Here is a 23,370-nt window from a genome sequence, read left to right as displayed (position 1 = left end):
AAAGCAAACAAAGTGAAAAAGTTCTTTATCTCGAATTTAAAATATGGAATGGAAAGCAGAACATAGTGATACATGCCTTAATCCCAGCATTTAGGAGGCAGAGGCCAGCCTGATCTACATAAAGAGTTCCAGGACAGCCAGAGGTACATAGTGAGACCTTGTCTCCAAAAAACCATAACAACAACAGCAGCAGCAGCAACAACCACAACAATAATAATATTAACAACAAAACCTGGAATGGAAAGGTTATGAGAATTGACTATAAATCCTGAGCTTTGTGCCATGAGTTGAGTGATAACAAAAAATACATTTAATATTTCTTTGATTTTATTTTTAATTTCCAAATTGAAAATGCATATGATAGTTGTTCCGTCCTTACATCTAGGAGGAGAAAACCTCTATACTATATTGTTGTATTACAAAGAAGATAGTTCAACGACTTCATTCTCACCTTTTTCCTCTCATTCCAAAGTACTTCTGGTTAGGTAAGTTCTTAACATAAACCATATGATTGCATGTTGAATCTACAGGACACAAATATGTGTTGAGAACAATCATTTTTCAAACATAACAGAATATTTATACTCCTTCACTGTTGGTTCGTATACCATGAGAATTGTCCAATATTAAAGTGATAGAATGCTTTAAACTATCTGAATGAAAACTGACAGGAAAAAATATATTTTGAAATCAGGATCATGTGTTTTCTCTAGTCTTTATGGTATAAAAGAAACATTTTTTTCTTTTGGTTTTGATGGAATAAAATTTCAAGAGCATTGCAAAATATACTGTGCCTGTAATTATGTTCAAATATTAGCTCAAGAACCAACTGCTGAGTGTCTACTACATGACAGCAACTGTTATAGGTAAAGACTGGAACATTTGTTGTTGGGTAAAATTACAGGTCCTCAGTTAATTACAATGGTACTCAGAGAATGGTCATCACAATAGATGTACAAAGAGACAAATTGTACAGTGTGAGACTTGAAAAATGATTCTGACTTTCTATATAAAATAAACTAACTTTATGAAGATCAAGAAGCATGCATGGTAATCAGGAGGCAAAACAAGAAAGGATTATCAGTCAATGAGTGCATGAGAGAATTTGTATTAAACTTATATAAAGAGTTCAACTGAGTTCTGATCAATGGTAATAAAGCACCTATTATGTGTCAGTCACTTTGAGAACAAAGATTAAGACCCATGATAATGATGGATAATTTTAAATCATGATTATTAAGGGTCATTGCTTCCTAAGAACTCATAGGCTAGTAGATGAGAAGTGGCTAGAAAGACATAAGTAACAGAAGCATAGAATTTTATATAAATGCAGTAACATAATTAACTACAGAATAAGGGAAAAGAGTGTGAAATTAACTCTGGGGACTGTGTGGTTGTATATTGGTGAGGGGATATATATGCGTTTATCATGGGACATTTGAGCAGTATTTGCATTGTAGGCATTCATCAAACATGAATGTACACAACATCAAGCCTTGAAGCAATATGGTGGGTCCAGAAAACTTTCAGCAATTGACCATTACTGGATCAAGAGGAAATAGTAATAAAAGAAAGTAGACAAGCAGACAGGAATCAGGTTCCAGATGACTGTGGAAGCTGCCCTAAAGCAATTTGGATTTAAATGAGAATAATTTAACTTTTTCAAGTAGAGATGGATTCAGTGGTGACAGTTGGAGTCTATTGGGGACAATTCCAGACTTGGGAAAACTGGGTAGTATGTGATTGCTGCTTGTAGGAGTTTCAGATTTTAGATGGGACATTCAACACTTTCAGAAACAGTGATGAACAAGGATCTTGGAGAGTGTTGAAATATTTGATTAATGATTAACATACAGTTCTCAGTACAAATAAAGCAAAGATGTAATTATGAGAGTTGGCTGTGACACCAGCTTAGAGGTAGAATCAAAATGATCTGCTTTGGACTGGAGAGATGGCTCAGAGGTTAAGAGCACTGACTGCTCTTCCAGAGGTCCTGAGTTCAATTCCCAGCAACCACATGGTGGCTCACAACCATCTGTAGTGAGATCTGGTGCCCTCTTCTGGCCTACTGTCATATATGCTGAATACATAATAAAAAAAAATCTTAAAAAAAAATGATCTGCTTTGCCTAAATATCCCAGTGCTGTTGACCTTCTCCGGATTGAAGTCAGATTTGGTTTGAAATGGCCGAGTCTACCGGTAGATAAACTAGAGACTCCAGATGCTGGAATACAAAGTTTAGAGAAGTAGAGAGATGGGAAGGATGCTCCTCAGATGCATGAAAGTATTATACATCAGTGATAGGGGCTCAGCTGTGGAGTTGTGATTCAACAGTATGAATTTTCAAGTGCTTCCAGCTATGAAAGATTCATTCTTCAGGAAAAGAAGCTATTAAGCACAAAATACCAAGTTAATTTGCCATGCTTTTAGTCATTCAATAGATCAGCACTCACAATTGACTACACTAGTAACAACAACAAATACACCAGCTATAAAGCTATTAAACTTATGCAAGGCAGGGGAGAAAGGATACACTTATTGAAACTAATAGTTTTCTGTAGTCAGGTCTGTTTATCATATGTTTCCACAATAAATCTGAGGACACAGATTTTTCCCTCTGATTTAGAGAGCTACTAGTCAAGTAATACTCATGCCTTCATAGAAATGGCATTTCAACACAACTTACTTTGATGATGAGTTTTCTATCATGTAAGTTTTTAGCTATCATAGCATTTTAGACAATATAAGGAATCAAACATATCACTTTAAAATACCTTTTTTCATTTTGCTTTTGTGCATTGACTTTTTCTCACTGTTCTATATTGGTGAATATGTCCTATGACTGCATAATGCTCTTCTTACAATAGTGCACTCACCATTTGAACTTGGCTTTTATTTGTTTGCTGGGGGTCTTAGAACAAAAGGGCACATGTTAGACTGCTTAAGTAACAAATATTTATTTTCTTATGGCTCTGAAGGCTACAATTCTGAGATAAAGATGTTGGCAGTGTTGGTTCCTTCCAATGTCACTTTCCTTGGTTTGCAGATGGCTGTGTCTTCATGGTATCTATTCAGTTCTGAGATGTGTCTGATGTCTCTCTAAACTCTCTCCTCTTATAAGAACAACAGTTTGATTGGAATAGAGCCCACCTGTGAAGTCTTAGCTATTTTCTTTATTCCCTTAAAGATCCCGTCTTTAAACACAGATACAATCTGAGATAATAGGGTTAAGACCCTATATAAGTGAAATCTAGGAGGGTGGAACACTTCAATGCAGAACTCCTTTCTTTCTTTTTTCCCTTCTTTACCATTTCTTGAAACATGTGAGACCCCTCTTTATTTTCATTACCAGCTGGTTTTGTAGGAAGTGTGTTTTGATAGGAAGCCAATGGCTCTATTAGGTTGATGCACTAGAATGTATTTAACGTGTTCACAAGTGCTGGACATTTTCCATTATTGTCAGAATAGCTGCTGTTACAGATAATGCTTCAGTGAGCATCTTTGTGGATATGGCTTTTTCTTTTTCTTCAATTATTTCCTTAGTATAAATCCACAAGAGTGGGACTGCCAGGTCATTTTTATGACTCTTGGTACATTTTGCTATATTGTTTTTTAAATGGGCTATGCCAATTTGTGCAGCAACCAGCAGTATATGAGTATGTATCTTGTAAAAAATACTTATATTTGGTGTTATTCCTTAAATTTATTAATTTAATAGGTGCTAAATGTTATCCAATTGCTTTTTAAATTTGTATGACTAATGAGGTTACAAAGTGTTGGGGTTTTTGTTGCAAATTAGAGTAGCTCATATAAAATATCAAATCTTTACTGAAGTTTTAATTTCATGTGTCACTTTAATATAAACTAATGCATCCATTAACAAATTATTTCAGTACATTTGGGGGGCAGTCTGCTCTTTGCCAAGTCTTGTACCATGGTGGAAGACACAAAAGCAATTTGAATACTTGTGTCTAGAATAAGAGGTACAAGTTTTTCTTATTGTCTCTTAGAAGTTTTAAGAAAAAGAGAGGTTTAAAAGACAGCTAATAACAACATATTTAAGTTAAAAACTCATCTAATTCCTGTGTCAGGATCTGAGGATGGTATAGCAAAATACTGTTACATGTATTATGGTCCAAATACAAAGAAAAATAACTGAGTCCTCTAGGTCACAGAAGTGAATTTTGATCCTTCTGGCATCAGGGAAGATTTTTCCTGAGAATGCTCCTGAAGAGTCTAATCTGGAGGGCAACAAAGAGCTGGCATGGCAACGGACGATGGAGACCAAACATAAAAGAAAGATTGAAAAGCTCCTTTGAGGGAGAAAATAGCACAAGTTTTGTAGAAATTGAAAGAAGAGAAATGGCAGATGAAGTCAGAGATTGAACTAGTATCTGTATTCTTTAGTTGCTGCATTGCTAAACTTCCCTAAGTCAACTGTGAGTCCTTCTTCTGAAGATATTGAATATGCATGCCCACAATCAGTTTCAGAGAAAACAGAATTGGTGATATGGACAGCAAAGAAAGCACATGCCACAATTTAGTTACCTTGGAAAACAACCCAACAAGGCAAACAGTCTTAGGCCTTTGATCTGAGTTATCAAAATGAGGCTTGGTAGTGCATGCCTATAATCCTGGATGCTCCAAAGAAGAGGCAAGAGTATTGGTGTGAGTTTGTGGTCAACCAGGTATACATAATGAGTTTCAGAACATCAAGGGCTATATAATGAAATACTGTCTCAAAACAAAAACAAAAGTCATGTGAATCCATGCATACCACTTACAAGTGAACATAAAAGCTTTCTTCCAAAATTTTTGGGTAAGATATGCCCAACTTCGTTCTCTTTTTTTTTTTCAGTAAATATATGTTTTTCTATACTCTCTTTTGATTTCCTATCCTTACATGTGTCTATTTTCAATGAAACCAATTTAGATATTACTAGGTCTATATTTAAGTCTACTTCAAGTATCAATCACTTGAAATCAGTCTTAAAGAGTTATTGCCTAGTATCTAGGTGAATAGATTTCTCTAGAAGTTTCACACTCATTCATTAATGGTGGAAATCACTTTCTTCACACCACACTTCTTTAAATATAGAACAATTTGAATGACTATAAGGTTTCATGATTCTCAGTTAGTTTTCCAAATGATAGGGCAAACAATGTGATGCTTGATCAATAGTATTACAATACAAATGGGAGTTGATCAAATCCATGGACATCAAGAATAAATGCATTTACATAATTTAAAATTCTAAGTAAATGCCCAGTAGTAGAATAAGGTATGTAGGCTTTCAGGTTAGCTAATTCTCAATTCTCCTTCTTTAAAAATACAGTAAAAATGGTAGTTAAAAATGAAAAAACCTGAGATGAACGATCATTTTTCTTAAAACACAAGAGGAAAATTAATTCAAATATTCCTTTACTTGAAGTGCACAATTAGCAAAGTTTGGAATGGTCCCAAGTGACAGTTTCAATCTTGGCTCTTCAAATAAAAGCAGACATATTTTTAGACTGTAGAACTGACTAAGATGTAAGTGGCTTGCAGTTAAAGTAATTGCATATCTGGTGGTGGTAAGTGAATTACAGGAGTGACGAATGCTGGTACTTAAATAATTTGAAGCAAACAACATCTCCCTTCTGCACTGAGCAGATCTGAAGTCAGTAAAACATCTGTTTCATTTATTCTGCTCTTGCCTTCATGGCTGAGGCCTGGTTCCCAGTTTGAGCTGATGCCATCCAATCACACACTGCAGGCAGCAGTGCCCTCTCAAACACCGTCCAACAAACAGAACGTCAAATGTGGTTTCTAAAAGCAAACAGGTTCGTTTTCTAAAAAGTATCAGAAAAGAAAGAAAGTGCCCCTCAATATATAACATTTAGCCTTGATGAAAGGTTATATTCTTGTTTCAGTAGGCATGACAGGTTTTTTTTTCTAGAAATAGGAAGATATCTAGTGCAATGGTGCATGCTTTCCTGTCTACAGAGAATGCTTTTTATCACCAACTCTCCACTTCCAGCCTTCAAGGTTCACTCAAATTCTGCATTTTCATTCTACCCTTTTATAGTGATTTTCTTTCCCCTTTCCTTCCTATACTCTTGGGTTACTGTAGTGCTTATCATTGTGCATTATAATAGCTATTCAATGGTCTTTCAGCCTTCTCTAGTAAATAATAAAGTTATAGAAGACAGGGGGAGGATGCTCAGCTAAGCTCAATAGCTAAGATGGTTCCTGGCACATGATAGTATTTACTAAGTCTTTTGAATTATATATCAGAATTAAAAGGTGGGTTTCTTTTAGGCAATCAACCTCAGATAATTTAGGTAATACTTTAAATATTAATTTAAGCAACATATATAGTGAAGGCACTATTTGGAAATCATCCAAATGACCTTTTTAGTAAGAAATAAATCAACCATGGTCAATCTATGCAGCAGTATAAACCTAAGAGTCTACTTCCTTGACTACTTGTCAATCATGTTCTTCTAAAAGGTCTCCAGATACTATGCTTGACAAATTCATGGCTGAATAGATTTGGGGAATGTTCTACAGCCCATCTAGTAAACAAATTTTCCATTTTAAAGTAAGAAAGTCTTCAATATTTGGAAACTTTTCTAGAAGAGGGCGTTGGGAAGTAAATAACAAAAACCATAAAAGCATTCTGATATCTATCTCTTCTAAAGTTCAAGAATATCTATTTTTCAAAACTCCCTGCTTAGACAGTACAAACCTGACCTTTAAAATAAATTGGGAACATAAACTTGATTAATTTGTTTGATATGTATTTTTAATTATCGCAGTCATTGAGCCAATTCCACTAAAATATGCAACCTGATCATTGATTAAATGCCTGTGTATACATTCAACTAAGCTAATAAGTTATGTAGGTTCACCACCAACTCTACAGCTGGATCTCTGAAATATGAAATTGGATCAGTATGGTGCAAGGTTTTGTTAATAAGATCTACAGAAAAGATGACATGTGCACATCCTGAGTATTAAACTTGGAGAGTCAGTTACCATAAAAGTGTGACTATGTTAAGTACAGGGTAGAATCAATGAAGTACGAAATATGAGCTGCATTTGCGTGACACTGTTTGCAAATCATACCCCTTTCTCAGCAAAATTATCTGCCTTTATACAAAATGGAATCAAACTTAGGAACATATCTGATGTGATGTCAGATATCTGTAATTCAGCAATTGGGAGGCACAGGCGGGAAGAAGTTGAGGTCAAAGCTAACAGTAGCTACAAAACTAGCTTTGGCCTCAAAAACTTAGAAACAGATACCAGTCTATGTAGCATTTATGGGTCTCATTATTCCTGAGATCTTATTTAACAAAATATTGACATTTAGTGCATTTGAATCCCTGTATGTGCACAGTTTAGCTAGAATTATATCTCACCTAAAAATGTTTCCTGGACCTAGAGAGATGGAACAACAGCTTACAGCATGTATTTCTTTTGTAGAAAACCTGAGTTTGGTTGCCAGCACCCCAGATGGGTGACTTACAACCATCTCTAACTCCAGCTCCAGGAGCTCTGATGTCCTCAGTCCTCCATAGATATTTACATTCATATGCACACACCCACATACAGACACAGACACAGACACACAGACAGACACACACACACACACATGCACAAGCACACATACACATAAATCAAATTTAATCTTTTAAAACCTAAAATAATATTTCTTAAAAACCTTTCAACTTTGTTTTTGATCCAGAAATATAGGAATTTTCCACCTTTCAACCCTATATAATATATTTTAAAGTTACTCTCTGACAGCCACTCAAGAGCTTTTAGTCTAAAAAATACTAAGTGCACAATAATTAGGCAATTTTCCCTGAGTTTAAGTACAGAGGACCTATATTATTTACTCTTGGAATAGACTGGGAAACAAAGAAAACAGACTTTTTTGCTTCTCCTTTCATAGATATTACTTTGTCATTACCACATGAAAAAAAATAAACTTTATCACAGGCTGGGCCACCAAATTAAAATGCCTCTATGCTAGAATTCATATCTTCCTTTTAAAAGTAATTCGTGGATAGTGAATATATCTCAGTGGCAGAGTACGTGTTCATTATGCACAAAGTCTTGAGTGTAGTCATCAGTACCCCAAAACACACAAAAGAAAAAATCATTTTAAATTAATATCACATCCTATTTTAATATCAGCATATTTTCTCTTTATACTACCTATGTGTAAATTGTTTTCTCTCTAAACTGATAATAAACATTATGTATAGCAGTGGCTTTATTCTCAGCTAAAATAAAGGCCAGAATACAGATTACTACAACTGTTAACTTAATAGCATATGAAATGGTTTCATAAGAAATACATGCATAATCATGTGATTATAGCTTGATACAGACAATATGAATTTGTATTAGTAATATTGTTGCAACATCATGAGGGAATATCCCAATAAACTTTATATTGGCCCTTTATCTCTGTTATGACACCCTTTGGCTTTTTAGATATTTTTTATATTTTTCCTTCCATTGAGATCTAGGCACATGATTTCTGCTATTATTTGAAAAGTAGCCTTCTGGTAAAGTGTTGTATAAAGACCATTTGAAAGACAGAGTATAAATGAAGTGTTGGTTGGCTGGATACTCCCAGGGAAATGGGAAGCATACAGAACTTTCCCAATACTAATCTGTCAAAATTATTGTGATCTGCTGGCAATGTAAAAGGACAAAGGGTGTTTATTTTTCCACCTCAAGTTCCCTGATCCTTGGGGTGTCTTTGATAGCAGCAATGATGAAAATGGTGCATAGGCCTGGAAAGAAATATGTCCTTAGTTCTGCAGTCAAGAATGCCAGAAGGGAGCTCTGGTTAGTTATGTCCTCTCCATGAGCACCCTTGCCTGGAGATGATATGCAACTGAAGCTCCAGTTCAGATACCAACCCCCTCTAGTGTTCAGCCTTGAAACTGAATCTCTAGATTTTCTTGCTGGGAGTAAGTTATATACATTGCCCAATTTTAGCCCATTTTCTAAGTGATATTAGTGCATTTACAATGGACTGATGTTATATAAAACCAATTTTATAAATATCAGAACAGAAAAATAATAACAATCATAACAAACTGCAGGTAAGAGCCTTGAAGTCCTCTCAGTAGTTTGGGCTTAATTTAACTCTATAATATCCTTCATGACAGTATTTTCTTCTTTGTACCATGTTCAAGTCTCAAACTCCTTTCCATAACTTTGTTCAAGGAGAAATTCAACAGTACACCTGTCACTCTAACCCCAATTAAGGTTTACATTAATTGCACATGGTTTTCTTATTTTAATGCTGTGAAGGCAGAGAGAAACCTACTTCTCAAGCCACTGAGAATGGATGATGGGTAGCAAGGATATACCTAAGATTTTGAAGTTAACCTATTCAAGATTTTCAATCTATTTGGGTCATTAACATTTCTAATGTAATACCTTCTATTTTTATTAGCTAATTCAAATACCATTCCCTCATCATAGTCAAAAACTATTCTCTTTGCTCTAAATTTTCCACTTAATAATGAACTTTTGTATTGACTAGAGTTATACATTTACTTTTTGTATTTATTTTCAGTTTTTCCTAAACACAGTTGCAAAATAACAAGAATGAATGGTTATGATTATCTGAGATTTTTAAAAAGACACTTTTGGAAGACAAAAAGCATCACAGACAGAAAGATCATGACTGAACCCTTTAAGGAGCCATGATCAGCTTGGAAATCCTTGGAATCTACAAGAATGATAATGCAATCACTAAAAAGGAACTTAAACACACTTAAGAACTCCTTTAGTTTTTCAAATATCACATACACAAAGACAAAAGCAGAAATCACTGAGTTCCAAAATAAGTACAAGTAGAAATGTTAAAAACCCCATTTTTAAATTACATGAATTGAAGTCAGAATAAATTTAAAGAAAAAGAAAACATCAAATCACTTTAAGGTGACATATGACCATTCTAAAATCTTTTGGGTAAAGGAAACCAAATTGTCAAGCTTCTACTATTGGACTGACATTGTAACTTTTGAAATTGTCATCAAAAGCTATACTTAGAGGAAAATTCAGAGCTTCAGATAACTTATTATAACATTTAAAACATAAACATGCTCAAGTCTCTATTATCTCAAAATGTTGTCCTACACTGATTTTGTATTTCTCCCTACTCACTGCAGCCACATCCATACATCCTTTCACTCACGGTCCAAATTTCATTCATCTGAACCAACATAGTACAGTAGAATTCTAATGTGAGCTACATATGCACTTTAAAATGTTCTAACAGTCACATTTGTAAAATTAGAAATAGACACAATTCAATTTAATAATATGGTTTAATCTAATACCATCCAAAATACTATCATTTTTACATATAACCAATGTAAAAATATTTTCAGTCTTCAAAATGCACTGTATTTTACATCAATGGCTGCTTTGGATATTGCTCTGTATAAATAAAATGCTGATTGGCCAGTAGCCAGGCAGGAAGTATAGGCAGGACAAGCAGAGAAGAGAATTCTGGGAACAGTAAGGCTGAGTCATCAGATGCTGCCAGACGCTGCCATGAGTACCAGCATGTAAAATACTGGTAAGCCATGGGCCATGTGGCAAGGTATAGATTTATAGAAATGGGTTAATTTAAGATAGAATAAATGGATAACAAAAAGCCTGCCATGGCCATACAGTTTATAAGCAACATAAGTCTCTGTGTGTTTACTCAATTGGGTCTGAGCTGCTGCAGGACTGGCGGGTGAGAGAGATTTGTCCTGATCATGGGCCAGGCAAGACTGGAGAAAACTTCAGCTAGAAATGGCTCCTTCACTTTACATATAGCACATATTAAATGTTCAGTAGCAACATGTAGCTAGCAATTATCATAGTAGAAAATATGGTCCATGTGCACTACACAGTACCTTTGCTTGGAGTGGACCACATTGATCATGCAAATTTCAAACCAAAGGGTCATCTTTCCTGTACACTTTTATCTATTCATTGAGAATTTCATAGCTATATGCAATGATCATTTTTCACTCTTGATAACCTCAACTTTCTAGAAGTTAAAATTAGCATTTTCTGTCTTAGAATTTTGTTGTTCCATTCTGACCATCATTCCCCTTTTGCTACCCATCTTATTCTTTTTCTACTTCACAGTGTCTTTTTTTAATCTCCTCTTGACATTTTCAGTTTAGATCTCCTGGCAGTTCTCACTTTATTAGGGTTGAAACTTGATGAGAGCTTTTCAACTCCACCTCTGTGTTTGTTGACTATTTCAGAAGGGTTCCCAAGACTTGAGAGAATCAGTATTACTTGGCATCTGCTTGACTTCTACAATCCCAGGGCCAACACCAAACACACAAATGAAGAATCAGCTATTTTTAAGGTCTTTAGGTGGTTTATATGCGCATTGAAATTTAAGAAACATTGGAATTTAGATGTAGTTCAATGATAACGTACTTGCCTACATATGTGAAATCATGGCTTTGATTACCAACAGCACCAAATAACACTGAAAAACTGTGTTAAGCTTAGATCTCTAGTGATATTACATTTCTAATGCCTTTCTCTAATGTGTTTTTCTAATGGTTACCTTGCTAATCTCTCAAAGGTAGGACATATATAATTTCTTCTATGGAAACTCAATTGTGTCCCTGTTTCTTCCAAAAATAATGATACATATCTATTCCCAGTTCTCTTTACTCTTTGTGTATTATGACATGATTATAGCAACTATCAAATAAAAAATAGTAAATGGAAAAATAAAGTCAATGTAGATAAATATGTGAAAATACTTGCATATTAATTGGTTTTCTTAAGTGTACAGACATCCCAAACTCTTTCTGTGATACCTGGTTATTAGATCAAAATGCAACTCTGTTGAAATTTTATAGGTCTTACTTCCATGCACAGTACAGTTCAGCCCAAATCCTGAATTTCTTCACTGGAAAATCAGTATGTTTTGATTTATTAAATGCTTTCATTATGAAAGTATCTGGTTATAAAGAGCATAATCATGACTAACAATTTTGGAGTGAGTCTGTTTCCTTAGCTACTCTGCTAAATCCGTCTCATACTTTAAAATGTCATCTTCAACATAGCATTTTATAAGGATTTTAGAAAGAGCTGTGACATATTTTAAATCATCAATTACTGCTGGAACATTAAAGGAAAGGGTAGCTGAGAGCTTTCTTCTGATTTTCTAGCATATTAACTGTACTCAGAAATGATTAGTTATATCTCATAAATCTGTTCTGTTTGTGGTTTATTATCTATTTTCCTCCTGGATTCAGATGCTGGAATCAGTTTTTGCAAAGCTGTAACATTATTCTATTCATTTTAATATAATATTATATTAATTATTTGAGAATTTCACACAATATATTTTGATTGTATCCTCATCCCTCCTATGCCCTAATTCCTTTTATGTCCACCACAACCTCCACACTCTCTCACAACTTCATGTCCTTTTAGTTTTCTGTTGTTACTTTATTTGTTTTTAATTTTAAAAGTTATAATACAATTATATCATTTCTCCTTCCCTTTCCTCCCTCCAAAGCCTCTCGTATACCCTTCCTCACTCTTTCAAAGTCAGGGCCTCTTTTTTCATTAGATATTTCTGCATACAATTATGTATGAGTATATATACACACACACACACACACACACACACATATATATATATATATATATATATATATATATATATATATACACACATAAATACAACCTGTTCAGTCTGTATAATGTTACCTGTATGCATATTTTCAGGGCTGACCATTTGATATTGGAAATTGGTGTACTCTTCCCTGGGGAAGATGACTTTTACCACTCTCAGCATTCCTTCATTGCCTATAGTTCTTTATGTAGGACTGATGTCTCATTTTAATGGAATAATGACAATTTCATTCACCAGCTAGTCTTGGATCAGTGTCAGTAAGCTTTTTGTCACAGTGACAAATACCTGAACAACAAAGGGAAGAAGGATTTAGTTTGGCCTAGTTTCAGTCCAGGTGAACTTGTTCCATGTTTCCAGGACTTTAATATGGCAGTACATCATGGCAGAAGAATGTCACGGAGCAGAAATTTCCAAATCATGCATACAGGAAATAGAGACACAGAAAGCATATTTGTCTATGGGGTTTCTTTCCCTTTCATTCCATCATGGCATCTAACCCACTGGATAGTGCCAACCATATTCAGCCTATTCAGTACAGGGTTTTCTGTTTTTCTCTTTTATTAATCCTCTCAAAAAATCACCTTTACAAACAAAACACACCCAATGGTATATTTTATTACCCCCCTAGTGTTTCACAATCCAATCAAGTTGATAATTAAGAGCTGAAGATGCATGCAAATGAGTTTACATTATATGCCTTGCTCATTTTGTCTGTTGTGACAGCAAAAGACAACTACTGGTCAGACTAGGAAACCACCTTCAATAGAATGGGTGCCTTAATTAGGATTTTATTGCTGTGAAGAGACACCATGACCATGGCAACTCTTATAAAGGAAAACACTCAATTGTGGCTGGCTTACAGTTCAGAGGTTTAGTCCATTATGATCATGGTGGGAAGCATAGCAGCATGCAGGCAGACATGATGCTTGAGAGGCAGATGAGAGTTCTACATCTGGATCTGCAGGCAGCAGTAAGTTACAGTGACACACTGGCCAAGGCTGAGCATCTGAAACCTCAAAGCCCAGCCTCGGTGACACGTTTTCTCCATCAATACCACACCAACTCCAATAAGGACATACCTTCTAATAGTGCCACTCCCTATGGGCCTACGGGGGTCAATTTTTCAAACCACCACAGTTACCAAAACTAAATTCCCCCCACCTCATTCTTTTGACCATGTGTTTAAAATTTGAAGGCTTTTTTTTTTTTTTACAAGACTATGGCAAACAAAGAAAACTTCTTTCCTGAAATTTTAAATTTTGATTCAATAAAATCAGCAGCTAACAAACATAAACCACGGTTCTCTAAATTCTGGGGAGAAAATAAGCAGATAAATGATATAAACTTTAATTCTCTACTTAGCAGTGTTTCTGCCCATTTTCTGTTGCTATAATTGCATGTCAAAGATTAGGTAACTTATAAATAAAAGAAGTGGATTTGGACTCACAGTTGTAGAGCTTGGGAAGTTCAAGACTCAGAATGTTCATCTGCAAAGGTCCTTATTTCTGTCAGGTGCCATATGCAGATTCCTATGGCAAAATAGTACATCATCAGGTGAGACAGCAAATAACACAGACAGATTGTTTTTTTTTTTTTTATAACAAATCCACTTTGTCAATATTTGTGAATCCCCAATTCAATAATTTATGAATTCAATTTGCAACTTGTGAAATTTGTAGTGTACACAAAAATTCAAAAGAAAAGTAAAGCTTCCTTTAGTTCATCACCAACAAAGAAGAAATTATCTCCTGATAATGTTAAAATACAAATTCCCAAAGTTCATCTGGGACAATTCCAATTCAATAACTTTGAATAAGTCTTAATGAAAATGGTGAATGAGACTGAATTTAGGGAAACTGTGGAAGCCTTTGAGGAAAGATTTTTGACCAAATTACTAAATTAATAAAAAAAAATGAAAAGTGGAGTGAAAAATAAAAGGAAAAATATTAAGAGTTTAAAAATAAATACTTGCAAACAGAATGCAGATATAAAACATCATCCCAAACCCAGATGCATAGATGCTAGCATAAAACTTAATAACAGCAAGGGCACCACAGCAGGCCCTGAGACCTGCAACTTAACATTAGCACAAGACAAAGACCTTCAAATAGCCTTTATGAATATGATAGAGATTCTTATGGAGGAAATGAATAAATCCCCTAAAGACAGCTATGAAAACACAAACTGTGGGTGGAAATGAATAGAACATTTTAAGACATGAAAGCAGACACAAAATGAATAAAGAAAACCTAAACTGAGTGAAATCTGGAAATGCAAATTGTAGGATCTTGAACAGGCAAGCCTCACCAACAGAATATAAGAGATGGAAGAGAGAATATAAGGCATTGAAGACATGATAAAAGAAGGGGATATCCCAGTCAAATAAAATGTTAAATCTAAAATAATTCTGGAGCAAAACATCCAGGAAGTCTTGAACACTATAAATGTTCAAATTTATGAAAAATAGGAATAGAAGAAGGAGAAGAAACTTGGTGTAAGGAACAGAAAATATTTTCAACAAAATCAAGAAAAAAATCCCTAACCTAAAAGTAGATATACCTATCAACGTACAAGAAGTATACAGAAAACCAAATAGACTTAACAAGAAAATAAATTCCCCTCAGCACATATAAACAAAACACTAAATGTACAGAACAAAGAAAAAAACATTAAAAAATCTGCAAGAGAAAAAGACCAAGTAACACATAAGGTAAATGAAATAGTAGAATAACATTTCACATCCATTGGAGACTCTAAAAGCCAGAAGGACCTAAACAAACATACTAAAAACTCAAAGAACCACAGATGCCAGCTCAGACAAATATACCTAGCAAAACTTTCAATAACAATAGTTGGAGAAAATAAGACATTCTATTATAAAACCAAATTTACACAGTATCTGTCTACAAATCCAGACCTAGAAGGTACTAGAAGGAAACCTCCAACATAAAGAGATTAAGAACACCCAATAAAACACAGAGACCAAGTATTCCCAGACAAGCAAATCAAAAGAGTGACACACACACACACACACACACACACACACACACACACACACACACACAAACCACCACCACAACAACAACAACAACAGCAGCAGCAGCAGCAATGACAACAAAATAACAGGAATCAACAAATACTGCTCATTGATAACTCTTAACATCAATGGTCTGAATATACCAATATAAAAAAACAGACTAACATAATGAATGCAAAAAGAGGATCAGATAAACAATTTAAATGACTGTACAGGCAGTCATTAAATGTCTCACAACCAAAATAAATGGGAAAAAATTACTAACTACATAGCCTATAGAGGAATAATATTCAAACTATATAAAGAACTCAGAAAATCATATATCAAGAAAACAAATAGCTCGATTTAAATATGTCGTACTGATCTTGAATGGCCAAGAAACACTTAAATGATCAGCATCCTTAGCGATCAGGGAAATGCAAATCCAAACTACTTTGAGATTTGTATCTAAGACTGGTCAAAATGGCTAAGGTCAATAAAATAAACTGCTGGCAAGGACATGGAGCATGGGTAATACTTACTCATTGCTGGTGAGAGTGCAAACTTGTACAGCCAGTATTGAAATCAGTGTGACAGTTCCTCAGGAAGATGGGACTCAATCTACCTCAAAATCCAATTATACCACTCTTGGTCATATACCCAAAGGCCACTTCATACTACAAAGAGACACTTGTTCAACCATGATCATTGCTGCTCTATTCATAATAGCTTCAAATGGAAAGCAACCTAGATGTCTATCCAACCTACAAAAATGGATAGTTAAAATATGGTATGTTTACAAAATGAAATATTACTCAGCCATTAAAAAAGTAAAATCATGAAATTATCAGGTAAATAAATCTAACCAGAGAAAAGTCATCCTGAGTGAGGTATCTTAGACCCAGAAAGACAAATATGGCATATATTAGCTTCTGTGTGGATATTAGTTATTAAGTAAATCAAGCTACAATCCATAGAAACATAAAGGTAAGACATAGAGTAGGGGACTAAAGTGGAAGATATAGATCTCTCTAGGAAAGGGAAATAGGATAGATATCTAAGAATGGATTGGGGGAGGCTGGAATGGAAGTATCAAGAGCAGAGGGGGAAGAAGGGAAAGGGAGAGAATGCAGGGAGAGATAGTTGAAATTCAAGGCCGTTTGAGGGGTCCTGTGGAAATCTAATACAGTAGAATCTAACCCAGATGCTATTTTTAATTGACAAGCACTTGCAAATGAAAAATTAAATTTCTTTATGGAGTCTCACTGAGGGAACAAATTACTCCTAGAGTAGGCTGCATACCCAACAGTGTATGGCCAACATCAAATGAATTCAAGAGCATCTTTGGACGTTCCCTGTCTCATAATGCAGTGTCAGGGTTTTTCTTAATTTTATCTCATCTTTTACTTTTATTTTCCCCTCATTTTACCCTACAGATCCTTTGGGTATATATTATGGCTTCCAGGTTAGTGGGATTTTATGGGATTCCTGAGTGTGCAAATGAATGGGTTTCTGCATCTGCATGTTTCTTGTGGCTTTTCTTGTGCTCCTTTCCTTCTGTGTGTTTGTTTTGTCCTATCCAAATTTGTTAGTTTTTTATATTATACTAGACTATAGTATACTATATTGTATTGTATTGCATTGTATTATTACCCCTTAGAAGCCTGTTTGTTTTCTAATGAGAGACAGAAATGGGGTGGATTCAGATGGGAGGGAAGGGGAGAAGAAACTTGAAGAAGTGGAGGGAGGGAAAACTGTAATCAGAATGTGGTATATGAGAAAAATTCAATAAAAGGAAAAATAATGAGAAATTTGAAAAAGAGAAAAGACAACACTCAGAGAATATTCACACAATGTTGTAAGTACTATATCATACATTTTTTCCATTTCCTTTTTTGAAATATGTTGAGTGTGAATATGGAAACAGGAATTCGTAAAGTGTCACTGAGTGAAGGAGATTAACAGAATAAAATTGGAACAATAGGTTAAACTCTCAGTGTTACAAATACTAAACTCGGGACTTCTTCTTCATTCTCCCATCAAGCAACAAGAACCATGTAGGTTCCATTTCATACAACCTACCAGTAAGTAATGATAACAAAAGTAGTGATGACTAAGTTGCTTGGCAGTGAACCAGAAGAAACAGAGTAAGCAGTAACCTATGTAAGATGCTCTTAAGCTACCACAGGGTTGAAGGAACTGGGACAACCTTAAAAATTAAAAAAAAAGTGTAGGTTTATGTGTGATGTGTGCTCAGATAGCAAACACTCAGATTTAGCACCAATGCCAAGAAGATCCAGGCATCACATCTCACTCAACATTTCTATACTACTCAAATTTTTATGTCTGGATCCCTGACTTTATTATGTCAGTAATGAACAAATGGAACCTTCTGAGAAGGGCAATCTTTGAAAAACATTTATGGAAAAGAGTGAGGGTTGTCACTAAATCTATATGGAGAAATATTATCTAATTTTCAGTCATCCTACATAATCTTATTTATGGGGTTGAAATTTGTCCAATTTGTAAGAAGTCTGCATTTGCAAAGCTCACATAGGAATCCACACAATCTCAGTACAGTCCTCAAATGAGTATCCTGACAGATGATATGTTATTAGAAAGAGTCACACCTCAGCAGTCAACATGGCCCAGGATAACAGAATCCCTTAGACACAGTCAAACAGCAGAAACACAGCACTCCAATCAGCAAGATGATCATCTGCCTCCTCACATTGCATCAAAAAATGTACCTAGCAGAGAGCTGGTTGCCATAAATAGACCAGCCCACCTGCTTTCATGAGCCATATATAGGAATGCGAGGAACTAAAATGCACAAGCTTACAAAAAGCACAAAACTCCAGAGTTCATCAGTTGCTTACAACATACTAATGTAAAAGGGAGTTTCTAAGAAAGAAATCTTGAAGCCGGGCGGTGGTGGCACATGCCTTTAATCCCAGCACTCGGGAGGCAGAGACAGGCAGATCTCTGTGAGTTCGAGGCCAGCCTGGGCTACCAAGTGAGTTCCAGGAAAGGCGCAAAGCTACAGAGAGAAACCCTGTCTTGAAAAAAAAAAAAAAAAAAAAAAAAAAAAAAAAAGAAAAGAAAGAAATCTTGAATCCTATTAGTACTGAGAAAGACTACTGTTTCTCCTTATCAGTTCTGTACTCCCAGATCCTTACTCAAATACAAAGGTTTTGATACAGATAATTGAAAATACTTAGGAAATAATATATTATTTGCAGGCCTGACACATTTTTAAGAACTACTTTTCCTTGTCCTTAGGAAAGTGGAATTGATTATGTCTTGTCTTGCTCTTTACTATATGAAGATTGGGTACATTTTTGCCAAGGCTCTTCATGATTAGCCATCGGACTTAGCTTTGCGGGAAGGTCATTGTGTGGCATACATCAACATTTATATTTTCATAATTTTACAGAGAATTTTACCAATTCACGTCCCCCATTAAGATACTCTAAGCATCAAGATATAAAAGTAAGGACAGGGGAATAAATTAAACTCCCTCAAATGTTGTATACCATCAGCCAATATGGAACTCCACTTCAAAAGTCTAAGCTTGTCAGTTTAAATCCAAACCTCAGAGAAGTAAAGGTTAATACTGATCTTTCAGATCATTAAAAAAAAAAAACAGTAAGAAATTGAACCTGACAAGTATAAGGATACAAATAATAAGGAGAATCATTCAAAATGTTAAAACAATGAATGTCTTTTCCTTTTCTCATGTGTCTTCATTTACCATGGTCTCCTATTCCATGTTCTCCCTCTCTTTTCTTGATCCAGCTAGGATCCCCCGCTCTCTTTCCCTCGACCCTTGCCCTTCATTGCTCCCACTCATGTCCAGGCTGTTCATGTAGATCTCATCCATTTCTCCGTGTCTTTCTTGGGGTCACGTTTTCCAGGTAGCCTCACTGGTGATGTGAGTAGCAGTCCAGTCATCCTTGTTCCACATCTAGCATCCTCCTATGAGTGAGTACATACTATATTTGTCTTTCTGAGTCTGGGTTACCTCACTCAGGATGATTTTTTTCTAGATCCATCCATTTGCCTGCAAACCTCATAATGTCATTGTTTTTCTCTGCTGAGTAGTATTCCATTGTGTCCCACAGAAATCCACAAAGATACCCCCACAAAAGACTGCTGGCAATGGTGGAGAGACAGCCGGGACTGACCTACTCTGGTGATGGGATGGCCAAACAACCTAGTAGTTGTGCCATAAGCCCCATCCAAGGACTGAGGAATCTGGATGCAGACATCCACCGCTAGGCCCCGGGTGCAGTACTGGGAGTCTAATTAGTGAGAAAGAGGAGGGTTTATATGAGCGAGAATTGTTGAAACCAAGGTTTCAACAATTGTTGAAACTGAGAATTGTTGAATCCAACGATAAAGCACAGGGGCAAATAACCAAATGAATGGAAACACATGAACTATGAACCAAAGGCTGAGGGGCCCCCAACTGGATCAGGCCCTCTGAAGAGGTGAGACAGTTGATTGGCTTGATCTGTTTGGGAGGCATCTAGGCAGTGGTACCAGGTCCTGGGCTCATTGCATGAGTTGGCTGTTTGAAACCTGGGACTTATGTAGGGACACTTGGCTCAATCTGGGAGGAGGGGACTGGACCTGCCTGGACTGAGTCTATCAGGTCAATCCCAGTCCTCGGGGGTGGCCTTGATCTGGAGGAGGTGGGAATGGGGAGTGGGCTGGGGGGAAGGGGAGAGGGGCAGGAAGGGGGAGAACAAGGGAATCTGTGGCTATTATGTAGAACTGAATAGTACTGTAAAATAAAAAATAAAATAAAATTAAAAAAAAAAAAACAATGAATGTCTTTTTGGACAAGACCTAAATAGCACAGAGTGGGGAAAGCAAAAAAAACAAATATTGTATCAGATTTTAAAGTATCTGCACAGAAGAAGAGTGAAGCAACAACCTATATATCTGACAAAGGCTTAGCCAGAATACATAAAAAAGTATTAAAAATCAATAATCAATAAATAAAGTTATTTAAATATTGGCAGTATATACCCTGGTTATTCTTCAGTGAAATGTTATTCAATGCAATTATTTTTTTACTTTTACTTAAGATGGGAAAGACTAAACAGACACCTCTTCTTACTCAAAAGCCTAAATGTGGCATTGGGGACTCAAGTTTGTTCCCAGCGCCAACATAGCAGCTGACAACCATCTGTAGTTCCAGCTCCAGAGGATCTGACAGCCCTTCTGGCCTCCATAGGCACCAGGTATGCATGTGGCATACTTAATTGCTGAAGGTATTCACACACAAATACAAAATAAAAATCAATAAACTGTTTTTAAAATTATGAACATATCAAGTGCCATTGAGCATATGGAGAACAGAGGAAACTTGAACACTGTTGGAGGGAATGCACAGTCATTGTGCAATACAGTATGGGGATTCCTCAAGATTAAAAAGAGATCTATAATATGGTGGAAGGAAATGAAGTCAGTATGGTGAAAAGAGAACCACTTTCACGCTTTCACTATAGCAATATTCACAACAGTCAAAAATAAGATTAGCCTAGGTGTCCATCAACTAGTGAACAGATACAGACAACATGTTATACATAACCTGAGGAATACTATTCAGTCTTAAAATCTTAAATCTTAGTTAGAGATGCACCTCAATAGTAGATTGCTTACTTGCCAAGAATGGCCCTGGGCCCAACATACATTACCACAAGAAAAATAAATACAGAAATGGAGGAAGGAAAGATGTCTATAAAAGTCATAAGGAATCATATAATTATTTACCTAAAACTGCATACAATACATTTAAGTCTATTTGTATAGACTTAATATATACATATATATATATACATACATATATAGTTTAAATGAAATTATCCAGCTTGTGCTGAAAACACTCCTCTCCAGAGCCACAGACTATCTGATCAACCCCCAATACCAGGCATGAGAAATCCCCTTTCAACTTGTTTGTCAGAGTTGTCCAAGAGACTCCCAAAGTAACACAGGCTATTGCTGTTTTACTTGGTTGCCTCTCAGAGGTTGAAGTCAAATCTCTATTGTTGAAGACACCATGCATATCAGAGACAAGAAATACAGAACCCAACCTGGATCTGACCTAAAACCATCTTCCTAAAGACTAGCTTCCATAGACCCAGAAGGTGTTATAAAAGTTTCCAAGGGAAGGAAACAACAAATAATCCTACCTGGAAATAGTACCTATGGGCCAAAAGGCTGACCAGCATGGCACTATAACCCTAAGAGTAAAATGTTGGCAATAACCAACAGCATGGAAGAGTTTTGCATGTCTGGTACTGGAAACCTGCTCAAGTTATGAGGACTAGTGAAGTCATGGATCTGAGAATCTATCACCACCATTTTATTAAAATAGCATAATTCCTAACTGAATTCTAAATATTTATCCTTATATCTACTGATAAGCATAGCTCTCACCTGTCATCAAAGACACTTCTCTCTGAAACAAAAAGCATTTAAAAAAACATAACTGGTCAAGATGCAGGGCACAACTAATTGTAGAGTAAACAGGCCCAATTGACATATCTACAACTCAAGTATTCATCTAAGACTCCGGAACATTACAGAAGAGAGATCAAAAGATTTTAAGAGCCAGAAAACAAGGAAATTGTCTATGAGAATGCATCATCTATAAATGACAAGGAAACTTTACCAAAGATACCTCAACACTACAGCTTTCTAAAGAAGACCAGAACAAGAACAGCACAAATAGACACACTAAAGTGGAAAAAGAAAATCTCATAGGTCTCCACCCATAGACAAAGAACTATAGGTAATTAATGAATTCTGAGAAGAAAAATATTCTTACCTACGGATGTGCCACCTAATTGCAACTCTGAAATCATATACACATAAGTAACACAAAATGGAATGAGCGGGTTAGATTTGTATCTAACCATTTATATTTATAGAGACAGATTTATAGATTTCAATGTAATTTTATATGTATGTATATGTAACAATAACAAAGAAAAAGAAATCATGGTTTTAAGAGGGATCAAGGAAGGGAACATGGAAAGGATCAGAAGGGAAAAATGATAGTTACATTTCAATTTTTAAAAAAAACTTTGAAAAGAATATTAATATTTGTGACAACATGAGATCCTTATGGGAAACAAAGTAAGTCAAGCACAAAATGAAATGTTTCCACATGATCTACCTTATATGTGAAATTATTTAATGGAAGTTGAGAGCAGAATGGTGTTGTCAGAGGCTGCAGATTCATTCCCCCCTCCGCTTTTCACTAACTGCTACTTCATGTTCTTAATATAACCTGTTCAGTCCATAAAATGTTACTTGTATGTGTGTTCTCCAGGCTGGCCATTTGTCACTGGACAGTTGATATTTTCTTCCTTAAAAAAAGACTGCCTATACAGTTTTTCTAAGTTGCCTGTAGTTCTTTATATGTGATTGAGGTCTCAAGAGCTTTCCTTGTCCATGTTAACATGTCTACTGCTGTCCTGGTTCAGCTCACTTTTGGGCAGTCACATTGGTAAGACTTTATGGGTACAGTTTCTGACAGTTTTAGGAGACACAATCTCACATCAAACTCCGTGGTCCTCTGGCTCTTACAAGCTTTGTGCTCTCTCTTCTGTAATGGTCCCTGAGCCTTAAATGCAGGAGGTTTTTGAGTTT

Source organism: Peromyscus leucopus, chromosome X (genome assembly GCF_004664715.2).
Source record: "Peromyscus leucopus breed LL Stock chromosome X, UCI_PerLeu_2.1, whole genome shotgun sequence".
Lineage (NCBI taxonomy): Eukaryota > Metazoa > Chordata > Mammalia > Rodentia > Cricetidae > Peromyscus > Peromyscus leucopus.
The sequence above is the reverse complement of the archived record's forward strand: the minus strand, read 5'-3'. Positions refer to the sequence as shown.